This window comes from Rhinatrema bivittatum, chromosome 2, assembly GCF_901001135.1.
Source record: "Rhinatrema bivittatum chromosome 2, aRhiBiv1.1, whole genome shotgun sequence".
NCBI classification, from domain to species: domain Eukaryota; kingdom Metazoa; phylum Chordata; class Amphibia; order Gymnophiona; family Rhinatrematidae; genus Rhinatrema; species Rhinatrema bivittatum.
This window is the reverse complement of record NC_042616.1, coordinates 25,120,850-25,136,846: the sequence shown is the minus strand read 5'-3', so window position 1 is coordinate 25,136,846 and position 15,997 is coordinate 25,120,850. Positions and strand designations below refer to the sequence as shown.

General features: G+C 45.3%; 1 long non-coding RNA gene across 1 annotated transcript; it reads left to right on the top strand.

The window, feature by feature from the left end:
- The first annotated feature begins 9,427 nt into the window (after positions 1-9,427).
- On the top strand, positions 9,428-12,568 carry LOC115083699. Its single transcript, XR_003854385.1, has 2 exons — positions 9,428-10,874; positions 12,160-12,568. It is a non-coding gene; the product is annotated as an uncharacterized LOC115083699 (long non-coding RNA).
- The last annotated feature ends 3,429 nt before the right edge of the window (positions 12,569-15,997 follow it).

Below are 15,997 nucleotides of genomic sequence, written 5' to 3'. Positions count from 1 at the left end.
TGTCGTGTGTCCATCCCAGTGGTGCTTATAACCTTATGGCCTAGGCAGCTTATGCTCCGACTCTTGTCCCCTCAGGGCCCTTTGCCACGGCGTGGACCACTTGTGGGAGGTGGCATGCTCTTGGGGAGACAGCCCCTGCGGCCTCTGGACCCTGAGGGACGGCTGCGTGGCGTTGACGTTGCTGATGATGCCAACTGCTGATCTGGCATCCACTACAAGATCTGGAGCATTATTGTGTTCAGACTGCCGATAGCTGCTGTTATGCTGGTCCCTGATTGGGTCGATGCTGCTGTCTGTAGCTTGAGGAGATGGGTTTACCGTATGAGGGCTCGCCATATCCCGTGGAGTTCCATCCGCAGTTGCTCTGCCTGTGTGCGTGTCATTGGATCAGATTGAGGAGGACCGAATGGTGGTGTTGGTGGTCCTGGTGCTGGTGGTACCACTATTGCTGGCACAGGTGCAGGGGAGGGTTTTGGCATAAAGGGGCTGGGCGTGTGCGTAAGCGGCTGTGATTGGGGCATGGATGGGCTGATAGTAACACACAGTGGGCTGCTTGGCTGAGGGTCCGGTGACCAATCCTGATGGTGCATAAAGGAGCCCAGGTCACCGGTCAGATTGAGGGAGGGGCTGCTTTGTGCCGCAGTCTGGAGGCCCACCTCTTCCTCCTCCTCCTCCTCTGACCACTGTATCTGGGCATTCATGTAGAAAGGACATGTCATCATTGGTGGCCGCCTCGTCCCTGGGCCTTCCCAGCTGCCTGCTAGAGCCTCCTGGCTGGGACCGGAGTGTTCTGTGGAAACAGAAGGAAAAGAAGAGAGCCCACATCAGTAACAATGTGGTTCTTTGCATGAGAGGAACATCTTTTTAGGTTACCTTCTAATACTATTACATAGCATGCAGCTTATAACGTTATGTGGTTTCTCTGTAGCTGAAGGGCTGTGCCCTGGGGGGGGGGATGAAACTTTGAGCCCATTTTTCAGAGACACAAAAAACAGTAACCAGCTGAAAACATCCCAGTGCATGTTTAAGCAGTCACAGTGGCTAGCTGAAGGATTGGGGGGCAGAGCCCAACTTACCATCAGCGAGACGGGATGTGTCAAGGCGGGGATCCATCCTCTCGAACACATCCGGTCCCAGCCGCTGCATTAAGCGATCTTCCATTTGGGTAAATGTAATCGGGCAAGGGGCCCCTCCACCGGTCTGGCGCCGATACTGGTTCCTTTCGGCTGTCATCGCCTGCAGGTGGGCCTTGATGTCCCGGTACCTGTGGGAGGCTTGCTCCCAGCTGCGCCGTATCCCACCTTCCCGGCTGATGTCCTGGGCGATGCTGGTCCACAGCTGCACCTTTGCTGCTTTCGAGGTCTTGACAGACAGGTGGCCAAACAGGTGTGCGTAGTGCCGCAGCACACCTGCGATGAGCAGGTCGTTCTCCTGCGTGCTAAAGCGGATAGCACGCTGCCTCTGCCTTGCCTGATTGGGGTGCCACTTCCGGAGGGGTCTCCTCCCTGTCCTCACTCTCCGACCCACCTGATTCCCCACTCCCTTCTTCCCCCACCCCCCCCACCTGACCCTGCGCTTCCAGCTCCCATCCCCTCTGCCCTGTCTAGCCCTACCTCCTTCCACCATTCTTACCTGCCTAATCCCTTCCCCCACCCCCTATCCCTTCCCTCCTGCCTCTCTCCCACTACCCCTGTCCATGCTCTTACTCCTCATTCCCCTACCACTACACCCTTCTCCCTCTCCCTCCTCCCTCTACTCTCACTACCCCTCTTCTCACCTCTCCTACCATTCCTCTCATGCTCCATCCTCCACACCACTCCTCCTCCTCCACAACACTCTGCACCACTCCTCCACATATCACCTCCTCCTCCACACCATTCCTCCTCGCCACTCCACACCACTCCTCCATGCCTCACCTCCTCCTCTACACCACTCCTCCACACCTCACCTCCTCCTCCATGCCACTCCACATCACTCCTCCACGCCTCACCTCCTCCTCCACGCTTCACCTCCTCCTCCATGCCTCACCTCCCCCTCCACACCTCACAGAAAAAGACAAACACGTGACAAACAAGCTTTCACTCCAACAGATATGACAAAAGATACTGGTTAAGGGAAACAGATGAAAACACAAAACAGGACTCTGCAAACAGTAATCGATATAACTCATCTATTACCTCCAACAACTCCAAACACCTACCTCCACTACCAAACGCCTTCCAAACCCTCAAAGGAGGAGGGGCAGGATGTGACCTTTTATACATGTAACATTATCGCGGGACGTGATAATAATTTTTTTTCCCCAAAACGTGATAACATCGTGAGCCGCGATGATGTATTATCGCAAACCGCGAAAATGTTTCACAATGTGTGATAACATCGCAGTGCGTGAAACTTTCGCATCTATGTGGTAACCACTTCATTTGCATGAAAACGCCCCTTTTACTAATGCTAGCGTTAGCCCTGCATTAGCCATGCGAGATTGGTGAATCTAGGCCTTAGTTAGAAATGAAAAGGTATCCGGTAGCTGTCCTTGTCTTCCCATGTGATTAGATTTAAAAGATGAATCAAATTTTTTTTTATATGTGAGATTTTATTTCTACAGGTTAACAAGATATTTGTTCTGCCAGATGTGGGTGTGCAAAGTATTTTGTCAATAAATAAATTATTGATTGAAGTGTAAAGTAAAATATTTGATCAGCTTTAATATTGCTTCTGCAGTAAGACCGGTTGGTTTACCTTAAGCCAGCGGTTCTCAACCTGTGGGTCGCGACCCTGGCAGGGGTCGAACGACCAAAACACAGGGGTCGCCTGTGTTTTGGTCGTTCGACCAAAACAGGTCTGCGGACCGACCCCAACAGCCCGGTCCGCAGACCAGTACCGGGCCGTTGGGGTTTTTTGCCGGTCTGCTGCGGGGAGGCGGGGCGAAGCTGGAGACCTGCCTCCTCCAACCCCAAAAGGGAGCGCGTCGCGGTGCTCCTCCTACTGGGGGTCCAGGAGCGGTCCGGGAACGATCTCCTGGGCGTGAGCCGTCGGCTGCCAGTAATCAAAATGGCGCCGACGGCCCTTTGCCCTCACTATGTCACTGGGACCGACCGCTGCTATTGGTCGGTCTCAGTGACATAGTGAGGGCAAAGGGCCGTCGGCGCCATTTTGATTACTGGCAGCCGACTGCCCACGCTCAGGAGATCGTTCCCGGACCGCTCCTGGACCCCCGCTGGACCACCAGGGACGTTTGGCAGGTCTTGGGGGGGTCAGGAGGGTGGGGGGTTGCGGTAAATTAAGTCGGCAGGTCTTGGGGGGGTCAGGAGGGTGGGGGGTTACGGTAAATTAAGTCGGCAGGTCTTGGGGGGGTCAGGAGGGTGGGGGGTTACGGTAAATTAAGTCGGCAGGTCTTGGGGGGGGTCAGGAGGGTGGGGGGTTGTGGTAAATTAAGTCGGCAGGTCTTGGGGGAGTCATGAGGGTGGGGGTTGTTAATTTAAAGTGTGGGATGGGGGTTTTTTTGGGGGGGGAGGGGTTCCCAGAGTTTTCTGATCTGGGGAGTGGACCGAAATGGCCCTCCCCAGACCCGAAAACAAAATGGGGAGAAAAAAAAAAGCTATGCACTCCCCTAATTTAATCCATAAGACGCCCAGACGCAGAGCCAGTTTAGCACAATTTTTTTTTTTTTAAATTTTCCCCCTCTGAATCCTAGGTGCGTCTTATGGAGCGAAAAATACAGTACTTCCTGCCCGCCCTGCCCCGGAAGACAAATGTTGCCGGAGCCGCACGGGCAGGAAGGAGGAGGCGCGTCAGCCGCGTGCAAAAGAGGAGCAGCGGGGCGGGAAGACTAGGGCCGCTGCAGAGCCCATCCTGTGGCAACCCGTAAAGAAGAGGCCCAGAGGTGAGAGAGAGGTGTGTGCGAGTATGAGATGAGTTGAGAGATTGTGTGTGAGAGTGAATTGAGAGACTGTGTGTGTTTGCAGAGACAGCATGTGAGAGCCTCTGTGTGTGTGAAAGAGACAGCATGTGACAGTGAGAGCCTGTGCTTGAGCAAGGCAGCATGTGGGGGTGTGAGAGAACCTGTGTGTGAGACTCAGACAGCCTGTGCCAGTGAGAGACTGTGTGTATGAATGATTGCATGACAGAAAGAGCATGTGACAGTGAGATCCTGTGTGTGTGTGTGAGAGAAATGCATGTGAGAATGAGAACCTGACTGTGTGTTTGAGGGAAGACGACAGGTGGAGAGAAAAGAAACAGAAAAAAAGGCAATATAAAAGGAAATGGCAAAAAAATAAGAAAGGGAAGCAGATGTAAAAACAAATAAATTACTTTTTACTGATTGGCACATGTAATCTTTGGGAATGTGCAAGAGTAGCACTTTCTCTATGGCGGATCTCACAATGTACGAGATCAACATGGAGGAAGTGGAAACCCACGGGGCCTGCACAGAGGAGGCAGCAGAATGGGCTTCAGTGCCAATAGCAGCAATCAGCGCCTCCCCAATAGCCACGTGGCAGCAGTGGCAGTAATTAGATTAATTGTTTGACTCAGCTGGAGGTGACAAAGTATGAAGTGGGATGTGAAATCAGCTTGATCTGGTGGAGAATTAGGATTGCTGTTACACATGAACTGTATTTGGCAAACATAAAGGGAGCCAGGATAATCAATTGATGCCTGCAGCTGAGGACTGATTCATTATGACTCATGTAGAAATTAGTGCATTTTCCAGATTAGTCTGCATAACACAATTCTCAACATTCAGCATTATTTCTGCTGCATAGAGTTTTATCTGAGAGGCTCTGAGGTTGTGAGGGAGCCAGTAAGAGAGCATGAGTGTGTATGAGAAAATCCAGGGGAGTAAGAGTGTGTGTGGGGGGGGGGGGGGGGGAGAGAGTGTCTTACACCCTGAGAGTGTATCAGTGTCTGTGAGAGTGAGAGGTTATGGTGGGTATAAGAGCATGAATGTGTAAGTATGTGACAGTGTATGTGTGAGAGAGAATGGATATGTGAGTGTATGTGTGAGAGAGAGAGGATAACCTCCTAATCCTCGACAATATCAGGGTGACTGGAAATCAAGAGCTCCCATGTATGGACAGCAGGGGCTTTTTAAAATCCTTATTAGTTTTAATTATTGTGTGTTATTTGATATATGTGCTGTTTTGAAATATTATTGGTGTTTGGGAAATTATAAAAATGTATATGATTTTAATTAATAGAAATTCTATTTATCAGTAATTTTAAAATATTCTTTTATTAGTATGGTTTTACTATTATAACTGATGCTTTATGTTTCTTAATTTTATTGTTTTATGAGGAATGGTGGTTCTGTTTATAAATGTCATAATAAATAAGTATGCACTAAAATCCAACCCCATCCATAACCCCGCCCCCATATGACCAAAGCCCCACCCTCGCCGCAACATGAGGAACTGTATTTCGGGGTCACGGCATTAGAAAGGTTGAGAACCACTGCCTTAAGCAGTAACCCCACCCTCAGGAATTCACTCCTCTTTGCAGCAGAAAACAAAACCAGAGGAAGAAAGTTGCTTAATTCTGGTGAGAGCTAAAATGCTTCTATTTGGTTCTTTTAAGTATGAAGAGCTACACAAAAATCATTCTGCATAAGGAAGTAGAGCCTTTATTTGTTATCTTATCCAGCATCAATTTGTTTTGATTAATTTCATCTTACAAAGCACTAACATAAACCAGTCCTCAAACATCTTAATAGACTCACACAAGGTTTAAGGATCTTAGAAATGAACTGAAGGGACCCTCCTTTTGGAAGAGTGGATAGAGTGCGTTATGGTATGGTATTGTGTAAGAGAAAAAAATAGACTAAGAATATAAGTTATTTAATTAAACAGATACCAGAGAAAAAAAGAGAAAAGAAATTATATACATATAATCAATGCTAAAGTATTTGTTAATTGAAAAAATTCTTGTCATATTCTAATGATAACAAATATCTCAAATTCAGAAATAGAGGACTCCATGCCATGGTTTACTGATGGGTATAGCAGTAACTTGCAGCATAATTTAAGCATATATGCTGATTTAGATTATGTTTTCTCTCTTAAACGTTATCATCTTAGGAAATGGAACAAAGGGGGTTTTAGATCTGCAGATGGAGAGCAGTTCTCACACCACAACTTGTGTTATTTGTGTTTGGTAGTGCTTCCTAGAGGCATAACAATAGAGACAAGAAAGTAGCTTCATGACCGCTATTTGCTGAATTAAAGCATATCAGAATGTGTAGTTTCAATGAAGCTGTAGTTCCATATGCATTAATTTATGAAATTTGGTTTTCCAAACTTCATAAATTAATGCATATGGAACTACTGACTGCCAAATATATCTCCAACGCGAATGACTATGTGAAACTTCTCCCTGTAGAGGAATTGGGACCATTACCATAACGGGATTTCCTGTGTCTTGTGGCAACTTGTGAGGACATGCAATTGAGTTCCTATTGTCTCGGACATCACCTGTCAGATGGTACCATTTTGCTGGAATCCTCTGGCTAATGGTTTATCTTTATTTCTATATTTTCTCTACCTTCTCTCATTTCCGTTCCTTTACCTGTTTCATGTGTATCTCCATTTTTGTTATGGTGGACAATCCTGATTGTAATGTTAGCATCCTTGTTGTCAATAGTGCTCCGTATGAGATTTTGTTTCATGTCTTACCTAACCAGTGTCTTGCCCGGTGGGAGGGATGGGATGGAGGTTGGGAGGGGGGTGGAGGGAGGGGCTTTACAGTTGAAAAATAGGTTGAACAGTTGAGATCTCCTGTTCTGATCTCCACCCTAGGACAAGCGTTTTTTATTGGGAGGAGTTGTTTCAGCTTCCAATGTTCTCTTCCCTGCGCTGTTCTCCTTCAATGTTACCCTGTGACGCTATGCTGTGCTTGTCTATTGCTGATGACGTAGAATTGACTGTTCTTCCAATAAACATTTACACAAAAAAAACAAAACAAAATCATGAAAGGTCTAGAACAGGTAGATTTGAATTGCTTATTTACTCTTTTGGATAATAGGACTAGGGGGTACTCCATGAAGTTAGTAAATAACACATTTAAAACTAATTGTAGAAAAGGTTTTTTTCACTCAACGCACAATTAAGCTCTGGAATTTGTTGCCAGAGGATGTGGTTAGTGTAACTAGGTTTGAAAAAGGTTTGGGTAAGTTCTTGGAGGAGAAGTCCATTAACTGTTATTAATCAAGCTGACTTAGGGAACAGCCACTGGTATTACTGGCATCAGTAGCATTGGATCTTCTTGGTGTTTGGGTACTTGCCAGGTTCTTGTGGCCTGGTTTGGCCTCTGTTGGAAACAGGATGCTGGGCTTGATGGACCCTTGGTCTGACCCAGTATGGCATGTTCTTATGTTCTTAAGTATTACCCACTATGCTGCCTAAAACCTTTTCCTTGGTGGTAATGGCTAATATAGTACCTAACATATAATTACAGTGTGGGTTACTTTTTCCCACGTGCATCACTTTCCACTTGTCCACATTAAATTTCATCTGCCATTTAAATGTTGAATTTCCAGTTTTGCAAGTTCTGCCTGCAATTTTTCAAACCCAGCTTCTAATATAACAGCTTGACATAATTGTGTCTTCTACAAATTTGATCATTTCACTTGTTCCTCTTTCCAGATCATAAAAAATTAAGAAGCTGCCATACTAGATCACACCAAGGGTCCATCAAGACCAGCATCCTGTTTCCAACAGTGGCCAATCCAGACTACAAGTGGTAACTCCTAATGTGGAACTTAACATCGTGAAACTACTCCATGGGCTATTTTTCCCTATATGCATCACCTTGCACGTGTTCACATTAAATTTCATCTGCCATTTGGATGCCCAATCTTTCAGTCTCGCAAGATCCTCCTGCAATTTATCACAGTCCGCTTGTGATTTAACTACTCTGAATAATTTTGTGTCATCTGCAAATCTGATCACCTCACTCATTGTACCCCTTTTCCAGATAATTTATAAATATAATTAAAAAGCACCGGTCCAAATACAGATCCCTGAGGCACTCCACTGTTTACCTTTTTCCACTATGAAAACAGACCATTTAATCCCACTCTGTTTCCTGTCATTTAACCAGTTTGCAATCCACGAAAGGACATCGCCTCCTATCCCATTACTTTTTAATTTTCTTAGAAGCCTCCCATAAGGGAGTTTGTCAAACATCTTCTGAAAATCCGAATACATTGCACCGATTGGTTCATCTTTAGCCATATTTTTATTAACCCCCCTCAAAAAAATGTAGATTTGTGAGGCAAGACTTCCCTTGAGTAAATCCATGCTGGCTATGTCCTATTAAACCATGTCTTTCTATATGTTCTGTGACTTTGTTCTCTAGAATAGTTTCCATTATTTTTCCCAGCACTGCAGTCTGGCTCATGGGTCTATAGTTTCCCGGATCATCCCTGGATCCTTTTTAAATATTGGGGTTACATTGGCCACCTTCCAGTCTTCAGGTACATCAGATGATTTTAATAATAATTACAAATTTGTACTAAGAGGTCTGAAATGTCATATTTTATTTCTTTCAGAACCCTGGGGTGTATACCATCTGGACCAGGTGATTTACTACTCTTCAGATTGGCAATCTGGCCTACTACATTTTACAGGGTCACTGTGATTTGGTTCAATTAATCCAAATCATCATCTTGAAAACCATCTCCAGAACGGGTATCTCCCCAGCATTCTCATTAGTAGTTCTATAACCTTGTTATATGTACCGCCTCTTGGCGTAATTTTTATGTTTCAATGTAAACCGATGTGATCTGTATTTTAATACAGGAACACCGGTATATAAAAATCTAACAATAAATAAATAAATTAGTAAACATGGAAGGAATGAATGTATTTAGTTTTTCCATGATGGCCTTATCTTTCCTAAGTACTCCTTTAACCCTTCAATCATCTAACAGTCCAACCGACTCTTGCAAATTTCCTGCTTCAAATAAATTTTTGAAAGTTGTTATTATGAGTTTTTGCCTCTACAGCCAACTTTATTTTAAATTCGCTCTTAGCCTGTCTTATCAATGTTTACATTTAACTTGACAAAACTTGTGCTTTATCCTATTTTCTTCTGATAGATCCTACTTCCAATTTTGAAGAACAGTTTTTTGGCTAAAGTAGCCTTTTCCATCTCAACTTTTAACCATGCCGGTAATCGTTTAGCCTTCCTTCCACCTTTCTTAATGTGTGGAATACATCTGGTATTTTTAAACAATGTCTACACCTGTTGTAAACCTTTGCAGCTGCACCTTTCAGTTTTTTTCTATTTTCCTCATTTTATCAAAGTTTCCCTTATGAAAGTTTAGTATTAGAGCTGTAGTTTTACTTATTGTCCTCCTTCTGGTCATTAGTTCAAATTTGATCATGTTATGATCACCATTGCCAAGTGGCCCCACCACCATTACCTCTCTCACCAAATCCTATGCTCCACTAAGAATTAGATCTAAAATAGCTCCCTCTCTAGTCAGTTCCTGAACCAATTGCTCTCCTCTTTCAAACACCTCCACTGACTACTGCAGACCGACTTAACTGTGTTTTACCTTCCTCAGGACGGAGTGGTCAGATTTGCATGATCATTAAATGACACTGGTCGTTGCTAGCTCCACACAATGTAAAGTTTGCCTTCCATTGCAGTTAACATATGCATGATCTTTTGATGCATTCTGAGTCACAGTTGTCATGAGCTCCTGTTTCTTCATCCATTTCCTCCCCTTTGGGCCATTAGCCCAGTGCTCTGTGTGCCCTTTTTCATTTTCTATAACATTTAGGCATCCCTTCACTAGTATGGAAGATCCTCTTCACCACTCTACGTCATGCCTCCCCATGGGTGTAGTATATATTTATTTATTTAATACTTTTCTATACCGACCTTCATGAATAGATTCATATCAAATCGGTTTACATAGAACAAGGGGGTTAACTGAATAAACTATTTAACAAAGAAGCAAAAGTTACATCAAACAAGGAAATATAAACTTGGGGGCTAGGGTAGCCAGAAGCAAAGGACAGTGGAACTAAATAAATGAGAAATATAGAGACCGCTGAATTAGGCGTAGCGTCTGGTCGAAAAGTAGAGTCTGAATATGTAGTATATTATATATGTTATCATGTGTCCCTGCCCCAAATTATATGTGGGCAAAACTACCCCCTCTTTGAAGACTTGTATTAACAAACATCATTCATACATTCGCTCCACCAATAAGAAGACTAAAGGGAGATATCCCATGTTTTACCACTGAAAGCACCAAATCTGACTCATAATAGCCAAAGAAGTATGCAGTCAAATACTGACAGCCCCAAAAGCACTGTCACAGCTCAAGGAAAGAATCTTTGGCCAGATGAACTTTAAAACTTTACACTGCAGGATACTTTATCAGGATCTGCATGTTTGTAACTTCTGTGTAAATAAAAAAAGAAGACAAAAGAGGCAATGCAACAACTTAAGCTCATAAGCAGTAGTCATAGACTGGCTAAGGGAGTCCAGACATCACAAAGACCCCCCACCCTTGGAAGAGAGGGGGGGGGGCAGTCTGAGACAGAGAAAAACACTCTGGCACACGGCTTGGCATACAGACGTGGCAGTACTTCCCCCGCAGAAAAGCGAAGGGGAAAAAGACATGCAATCCAGCAAAGTCCCTCCACCAACCACATGATTATGCATGAGTTTATGCATATTTATTAGGAAAGTATAAGACGAGGGGTAAAGTAAGAGAAAGCAAGCGAGACCCTGAAAGAGCAAACTCGGAGCGACCCAGAAGAGCTAAAAGGGAGCCTGAAGCAGACCAGCACCTCCTGCTATCAAGGAGGGAGAAGACTAGGTGTGTCCAGGAGACCGGAGAGGGGAGATGCCCTGCTCAGGTACGGAGAGTGACGCAGGGTCTGAGACTGAGGGGGTGAAAGCAAGACCTAGATAGCCCGGCAAGTACCAGAGCCAGAAGTAAGTCTCCTTCCCGGACTGCCTGCCAGCTCTGCTGGTACCAAATCCGGGAAGCTAGTCTTTTTCCCTGCACATGTTCTCCAGACCTCCAGCCAGCATCTGCTTCAGAGGTGAATAGAGGGATATTGCCTGAAGTTGGGACCAGGGGTAAGTTAGCCATAAGTATTAATATGTTAAGCAGACTAAGGTTTATGGCATGTTTGTAAACACCCATGGTACAGGACTTTCTTTAGGGTAAACTGGTGCTTAGTGGCCAGGATGTTAGAGACAGGAATTATTTTCTAAATGCTAAATCCTGCCAAACCTAAGTATATTTCTGAGGAGAACACATTGTCTTTTTCCTGACTTAGGATCATGAAGGAAGGTGGGAGGGCAACTGGAGTGTCCTGTAGCAGACAGGTCCCTGCACCCTTAAACTTACAGTTCCACTGCTAACACACTGGGATAGATGCCCCACATTTATTTATTTAAAAGCACTTATTACCCGCCCTTCTTACGTTTACAGCAGGGTACAATATAGAACATATACAGACAATAGAGGAGGGAAAGAGCAATGCAAAATCTTCAGTGGGGGATGGAGGCAGAAGACAGACAAGCATTGAGGAAGTGGTTTCGGTTGTGCTAGGGGGTCAGAGGAGAGGCGATTAGAAAACTAGGTAGCATCCTTTGAAGGAGGTCAAGTTGAGGGTCATCTGTTGTCACCTAGGTTGGGGAACGCTCTCTTTAAGAGGAAAGTTTTTAGGACTTTTTTTGAAGAAAGTTCTCTCTCGGAGGCATCTTATTGCCTTTGGTAGGCCTTTCTGTAGGAGTGGTCCAGCAGAGAAGAACGCACGTTCTCTGGCTTCCTTGAGATGTGTGAGCTTTGTAGGCGGCGCATTAAGTAGCATCTGGTTAGGCGATCGGTGTTGTCGGGAGGGGGCATGGATTTTTATTGTTGAGGAGAGCCATGGGAAGTTTAAGTTATGGATCGAGGACTGGATGATCCCTTGCCGACCTGAGATTTTTTTTTGCTATCGACGTCATAAGCCTTTCTGCTAGGGGTGGTAATTTTTCAGAACAGCTGTTGTATAAGGAACAGAATTGGATTTTCACATTTCAATCACTATCCCCAAACATAGATATCGAATGGGTACATTTCCTGTAGTGCTGTAGCTTTTCACTGTTCTCAGTCTTTGTTTTACTGTTCTCTCAATTTCCATTGTACAGGGTCCGTGGCGATTCCATTTTCGACAGCTCGTACCTTGATTGGCCAGGTCCTGAACACATGATTTCTAACTGATTGGACAGATTTCATGGTTTTGCACCAAAACCTAGTTCCTTTAAATAAAACTTTGCTTAGCTGATATATGTAAGAGCTTCTGCTGCGATCACAAATGCGGCTTCTAAAGGTATATATATTTATTTCATTTACATCTCCTGCTGATCCAACTGCCTTGTCCTCTATATATTATGTTTATTTATCTTTTGTATAGTAGTTTAGCAATCGCCTACACAGTCTCTCCTGACATACCTTACAGGAAGAGCACGGTGTCCATGTCGGAGGACAGATTGACTTTTTGGAATACATATGTTTGGAACATAGGAGTCTCTTTGTAAATAAACTGTATGTGGTCACTTTAGAGTGCATGATTGATTTATTCCAAGAGGCTAATTATATATACCATTCTTTCTCAAGTCTACATTTCATGTTCAACCATCACCTATCACCTCCTACCTCCTTCTTCACTCCCCTAGCACTAGCATTCACTGCTGCCTCCTTTTCCAGCCCCTAATTTTATCCCCCTCCCCAGCATCTCCTGTCCCATTTACTCTTCTCTCCATCTTCAACACATGCCTCTGCCTCCATTCCCTCTTCCATAGTATCCTTCCATTTTTCCCAAGTCCCCAGTAACCACTCCCTACCCCATCCACAGCACCCACCTGTGCCCCCATCTTCCATTCTCCAGCATCTGCACCCCTGCCTCCATCCCCCTTCCCCAGGATCTGCCTCAAGTTACTTATTCACCTGGTACATGCTGCCCCTTTACATCTCAGATCCAGGGTAAGGTGGGAGAATGAAATCGGAAGGGACATTGAGGTGAAAGCCTGGCCCAATGTACTTTTGAGGCTCATGGAAACTATTGTTGCAAAGCAGGGCCTGGTGCAGAAAGCAGTGGACAAGCAGAAGCTCAGTAGTGGAAGCCCAATTCACAGCTCCTCCTCATGGGGCTGGTGCTTCCTGTGTGCTGATGTCATGCATCACAAGATCAGCATACAGGATGTCCTGACCACACAAGTTTTGCACTGGCTCATAGGGCCAGAGGACCAGGAGCTGGAGGAGTGGTAGCACAGGCTTCTGATTCTCTCTCAGATCTCTCACTGGGTCTGGGTCATGTGCGGGCTGAGGAGCAGCTACATGAGGAGGCCTGTACAGCTGTGCACAGAGGTAACAGTGGTTGGGGAAACCCAGAGACTGGTATTGGAGAGGGGGGCTGGGTCATTGTATACTCTGAGTTGAACAGATATCTCTACACCTGGGGCACTGGTGCTCCCAAGGAAAAGGAAGTGATGTTAGACATTGGGGGGCAAGGCTATAGGGATAGGGTGGAGGGCTCTAGAACTTCAATTGTTCATGCTCACCCTCCCTCTTGGGTTGATTCTAAGCAGAGGAAATGTTGGAAGCAGAATTAAACCAATTTATAACATTTTACAATAATCATAGGCTTTTTTTTTTTAAAGAAAAAAAGTACTCAGGATTTGCTCTGTATTTCTTTTCATCTTGTTTTATTTCTTCAATAACATCTTAAATTAGCATCAGTTACTTTTTTGTAGCATTTCATGTGATCCTAATCCTTCTTTCAGTTTCTGGTAGGTTTTCTTTGTGCAGGCTCATGTCCTCAGGGATTCACGGCCTTCTTCCATTCTTTCATTAACTTCCATGGACTACTTCCTGATTCACTGGGTCCCTGAGCAGGTTCCCCAGGGCCTAGAACTGTGGCAGGGATGTGACCTGCACCTGAAGATCCTGTACTGTCACTGCCACCATCATTACCTTCGCTGCCGAGGCTGGGAACCTTTTTATCCAGAGCGATGTGTGCATTTATCTTTTTCCCCGTTGATAGCAGGGCTGAATTAACCATATTTTTATGGGGATCTGTCAATCAGGTCCGGGAGGCGGAGCTTTAAGAAGCAGAGGTTCGATTTTTGTTCTCTGCGGCTGCGCGTGTGTTCCCGCACAGGAAAGTAACCGATTCTCCTCAGTCTGTTCTTTCCGCGTGCAGGATTGCACGCGGAGTTGACTTCTCCTCAGCTTTTTTTGAGATGTTGAAGAAATCGGGATTCAAACCTTGTCTCTGCGGCAAGGTAATGTCGGTCACAGATGGCCATGACCGATGTTACTGTTGCCTTGGGGCCGATCACAACCAGAAAGATTGTGAGTTTTGTGCCCACATGTCCCCAAGGGCCCAGAGACAGAGGGCCTACAAAATGAGGGAACTCATCAGCTTGTCGGAGCCATCGGAGGCTCATTCTTCATCTGGGCCCTCGACGGCACCGGGTCCCTCACACAAAAGAGCAGCATCGTGGGATCCTCGCCCCTCCAGGCCTGGAGGTAAGGAGGTGCCACGACATTCGAGGCCATCGGATCAGGGATCTGATCAGAGGGATCGAGATCTAATCGGCCTTGTTAAAAAAGAAGGCGCCATACGATCGGCCGCACAAGGCGCAGAGAACGGCGCCAATGGCGCAGGTGCTGACGTATATGGAACCGGAACAGTCAGCGCCAGAAACATCAGCGCTGAAGACGTCGACGCACACTGCGGTGCCGAGGACGTCGACACATGCAGCGCCGAGAACATCAGTACATACTGGACAAGAATACACGACGGTGTCGAGGAGCCCGACGCCAAGGGAAGGAGCAAACATACTAAGTCCTCCGAGACAAGTATTACAGAAGTCCAAACACTCTAGACGACATGGGATAAAGCGACAGCATGAATCCCCAGACTTATCTCGTTCTACCTCTCACGATTCTATGCCACATTGCTCAGATACTTCACGGTCCTCCAGGGGATCCCGACCAAAACATAGGAGACGATCACCATCAAGAGATAAGTTCCACATAGGATCAGTACCGGGCCATCACCATAAGTATTTCCATCATTCACACCATAAAAAGGTTGCACAAAAAGGTAGAGTGTGGGATGTTAGCCCCTCTACTTCCATCTCTTCTCATGTTAAAGGTGCTAAAACCTCATCACAGAGAAGTTATACAAGTTACTTCTTCTAATGCATCTACGTCCTCAAACAACTCTGCCAAGATTGTAGAGGATAAGATAAGAAAGACACATGACATTCCAGGTACTCTACCTCAACCAACCCCAGTGGAACCTAGACCACATCACTTACCAAAACAAACTGGTCGTTCAGCAATGCCTCCTCAAATGAAAGGCATTTTGGCAATTATCTCAATCTTTAGCAGGGTTCTATGAAACCCTGGAATCACCTTTCAAGATGACTAACGAACCATCTGCAAGCTCCTGGGAACTGAGTGTTCATCTTTCTAGAGAACCATCTGTTGAACCTCCTTCATCACCAGTACCAGATCGACCAACTTATTTATTTTATTTATTTATTTATAACTTTTATATACCGGCATTCGTAAAAAAAAACCATCATGTCGGTTTACAGACAACTGAGAAAGGAAATTACAATGATAGATGGAGGAAGGATAGAAAGTTAAAAGGTGACAACTTTACTGTAGAGCCAACTTCACCAATTCCAAAGCAAGACACACCCATAGATTCCATGTCCCCACAAACATCTCCATCATCATCTACGGAATTCCCATCGGACCCACAGGAATAACCACAGGAACCATACTCCCCTCCAGAAGACCTTTCATACCCAAAATTCTTAGAAACACTGGGTACTATCTTACACCTAGAGGTCCAAAAGGAGACAGATCCTAGATCAGAGACCTTAGGTCTCCTCAAAATATTTGATGTCCCAGGAGAACCCACATCTCTACCACCGCAAGAGGTGGTACATAGTGTTTTACAAAAAT